The 4,267-nt window shown below is 48.4% G+C and overlaps 1 pseudogene; it reads right to left on the bottom strand.

Moving 5' to 3' along the window:
• Positions 1-3,344: 3,344 nt before the first annotated feature.
• LOC124796856 lies at positions 3,345-3,462 on the bottom strand (annotated as a pseudogene).
• Positions 3,463-4,267: the final 805 nt, after the last annotated feature.

The following is a 4,267-nucleotide window of genomic DNA, read 5'->3' as shown; positions in this document are numbered from 1 at the left end:
TACATCACATGATCACATTGACAGAACCACAGGCACATAGACACAGGCAACAGAGCATGCACAATGTCGGCACTAGTACAGTGTATATCCACCTTTCGCAGCAATGCAGGCTGCTATTCTCCCATGGAGACGATCGTAGAGATGCTGGATGTAGTCCTGTGGAACGGCTTACCATGCCATTTCCACCTGGCGCCTCAGTTGGACCAGCGTTCGTGCTGGACGTGCAGACCGCGTGAGACGACGCTTCATCCAGTCCCAAACATGCTCAATGGGGGACAGATCCGGAGATCTTGCTGGCCAGGGTAGTTGACTTACACCTTCTAGAGCACGTTGGGTGGCACGGGATACATGCGGACGTGCATTGTCCTGTTGGTACAGCAAGTTCCCTTGCCGGACTAGGAATGGTAGAACGATGGGTTCGATGACGGTTTGGATGTACCGTGCACTATTCAGTGTCCCCTCGACGATCACCAGTGGTGTACGGCCAGTGTAGGAGATCGCTCCCCACACCATGATGCCGGGTGTTGGCCCTGTGTGCCTCGGTCGTATGCAGTCCTGATTGTGGCGCTCACCTGCACGGCGCCAAACACGCATACGACCATCATTGGCACCAAGGCAGAAGCGACTCTCATCGCTGAAGACGACACGTCTCCATTCGTCCCTCCATTCACGCCTGTCGCGACACCACTGGAGACGGGCTGTACGATGTTGGGGCGTGAGCGGAAGACGGCCTAACGGTGTGCGGGACCGTAGCCCAGCTTCATGGAGACGGTTGCGAATGGTCCTCGCCGATACCCCAGGAGCAACAGTATCCCTAATTTGCTGGGAAGTGACGGTGCGGTCCCCTACGGCACTGCGTAGGATCCTACGGTCTTGGCGTGCATCCGTGCGTCGCTGCGGTCCGGTCCCAGGTCGACGGGCACGTGCACCTTCCGCCGACCACTGGCGACAACATCGATGTACTGTGGAGACCTCACGCCCCACGTGTTGAGCAATTCGGCGGTACGTCCACCCGGCCTCCCGCATGCCCACTATACGCCCTCGCTCAAAGTCTGTCAACTGCACATACGGTTCACGTCCACGCTGTCGCTGCATGCTACCAGTGTTAAAGACTTTTTTTTTCTTCTTTTTTTTTTCACTTGCTGCTCTTTATTTATTGACCCACCTTCTAATTGCTTATGGTGGGTCGTATTAAGCCTCTTAGCCACTGTGACTGGGCTCGGGCCCAGGAGTGGTTATGTGAGTTACCTCCCCTGTTCCCGATCCCACTCACACTGTTGCCCAAGTCTTGCCACGTGGAGGCGGGCTTTTACGTTATTTGTTCGTTTTTGTTCGTTGTGCAGCTTTTAGATACATTACAAATAATATAAATAATACGGAAATGGAAAACAATTAAAGACTGCGATGGAGCTCCGTATGCCACGGCAAACTGGCTGACACTGACGGCGGCGGTGCACAAATGCTGCGCAGCTAGCGCCATTCGACAGCCAACACCGCGGTTCCTGGTGTGTCCGCTGTGCCGTGCGTGTGATCATTGCTCGTACAGCCCTCTCACAGTGTCCGGAGCAAGTATGGTGGATCTGACACACCGGTGTCAATGTGTTCTTTTTTCCATTTCCAGGAGTGTATTTGAGCAATGAATACCCGTTTATCATCTGCATTTCTTCTTGATGTAGCAATGTTAATGGCCAGGAGTGTACGTATTTTGAGATATCAATAGTGAAAGGCGTCCATTTCGTCTCCTTACGCCATCTAATCTATATTTATCATATCATATACACAAACATGTCCGCAGCTCGTGGTCTCGCGGTAGCGTTCTCGCTTCCCGAGCACGGGGTTCCGAGTTCGATTCCCAGCGGGGTCACCTCCACTAGGACCTTGCCTTGTACGGCGGTGCGGGTCTCCCGCATCGTTCCCCTACGCTCTGACAAGGACTATGGGACTTCATCATTATCATACATAAACATACTCGTATATAGGGTGTGCCACGTAAAACACCGACGAACTTAAGGACAGGTTTTTTATACAGAAACAAGTAAACAATGTCTGGTAAACATGGGCCCTAAGTTGCATACCTTTAGGGATATGAACATTTGTTCATCCTCGCTACTATAAACGCATCTCTTCTACTGCAAGTTCTTTGCTTTCCATAGTTTGGAAGGAGAAATTATTGACTAAACAAGGAAAAAAGTCTACTAAACATGGGGTCTAAAAGGCTTACTTCGAGAGCTATGAACACTTGATGATCTTTGCTAGCGTGAGACACACCCATTCTACTGAACAAGTTCTCATAGCTTGTAAGGTATACATGTTCAAGCTCATGTTTCCCAGACTTTTTTCCTTGTTTTGGTCCATACTACATCCTCCCAAAATATGAAAAGCAAAAACCTTGCAGTAGAAGAGACGTGTTTCACAATATCGAAGACGGACAAGTGCTCATATCTCTTAAGGTATGTGCTTTAGAGCCCTTGTATAGTAAACATTTTTGTCTTGTTTTGGTTTGGAAGCTGTCTGTAAAGATTGTCGGTGTTCTTTCATGACAGCCTAGATGGAAATGGATATACGATCTAAGCTGCCCTGCAGGACAGGTATGTTGTGTGGGTAGAATTTCCAGTGTATTCCACGGGCTAGAGGAGTGAATGGCCACAACTTAACAGAAAAAGAGAGGAGAAAGGAGTTGGATAGTACAAGGTGGAGGACAAGGCAGATAGAAAGAGAGAGGAGTAGGAGATGGACAGACAGATTCCCAGGTGAGAGGGGCAGTGAAAGAGGGAGAGGAACAGTTGGGCAGACCGAGGGGGCTGGAGAAAGTGGACAGGGAGAAGGGGGAGTAAGACATAGAAAGATATAGGGGGAGAAAGAGGGCAGAGGAAAGGGGGAAGAAGATGACAGAGAGCAGGTGCAGAATGGGATAGACAGAGAGATTGAGGGGCAGGAAATGTGCCGTATTTGTGTATGGGCAATACTGTGGGTGAAATTTTACTGTCTATCTCAGTTTTTCGGAGCCACATCACGCTGCTGGCGGCGGCTACCTTCTACCAATTGAAAGCCGTCTGCTGTGGACGACTTTCGTGTCGTGATTTTATAAGTGAGCCTATAAGCGCTTGTATCACTCAGAGAATCTATAGTTAATATTTCCGACTGCTACTCCGTCTTCAGGCCACGAGTGGCATACCGGGACCATCCGACCGCCGTGTCATCCTCGGTGGAGGACGTTAATAGGAGGGGCGTGGGGTCAGCACACCGCTCTCCCGGTCGTAAGGTGGGGTTCTTGACCGAAGCCGCTACTATTCGGTCGAGTAGCTCCTCAATTGGCATCACGAGGCTGAGTGCACCCAGAAAAATGGCAACAGCGCTTGGCCGCCTGGATGGTCACCCATCCAAGTGCCGATCACGCCCGACAGCGCTTAACTTCGGTGATCTCACGGGAACCTGTGTATCCACTGGGGCAAGGCCGTTGCCTTCTTGAGTGCTACGGTAACATCATATTTGGTTTGGGGTTCCACAGCGTATTTCTAACAAATAATCTGAACTGGGAGTCCAGTCAGACAATCGTATTGATTGGTGTAGAGAACCGAATTCGCTAGGCGGGCGTGGCTTATCGGACAAAGACACTCTCTCGCCTTCCGCCGTATACAACTCTTCTGCCTGCTCCCGTGAACATGACAAATTTTAATGTATGGACACTTCTGCTTGAGATAATGGAAGGGAGTCATTACATCGTCAATAATTTTTATGATATTATAGGTTGATTGCTCCGCCTTAGCATACGTAGAAGATACGAGATTTTTCAGGTGTTCTTAGGTAAGGTACTTGACAGATGTGTTTCATACGTGTAATTATTTATTCCTTGCTCCAACTCACGTCTTTTGTTGATCCTATGAAGATCGATATCTGATTTCCTTTCGGTCATCTGAGCATACAAGTCGCGTATCTCATTACTTTCCCATTCATGAAGCAATATTTCGGGGGGGGGATCATGAACCTGTGGTTATTTTTTTGTATTTGTAAATGTTTGGTTCTGTATAGATAGAAGGACAATTCTATACATTATTCATAAGTTTCAGTATCCACTTTGTGAATAACACAACAGTTTATTTTCAGCTCTACAATAATATGGATCACTTATGAAATTAATTTCCAGTCCCCTGTTCATTACCCAAAATCATGGCGTGTGCTCATTTAAACCTTGTTCATGCAGGAAATACGTTCGAGTCGATTATATATTTAACTACGAGAGAACTTAAACTGTCTTCAGCAGAGACAA

The sequence above is a fragment of the Schistocerca piceifrons genome, chromosome 4, assembly GCF_021461385.2.
Source record: "Schistocerca piceifrons isolate TAMUIC-IGC-003096 chromosome 4, iqSchPice1.1, whole genome shotgun sequence".
In the NCBI taxonomy this organism is placed as follows: Eukaryota; Metazoa; Arthropoda; class Insecta; order Orthoptera; family Acrididae; genus Schistocerca; species Schistocerca piceifrons.
This window is presented reverse-complemented; position numbering and strand designations above follow the sequence as displayed.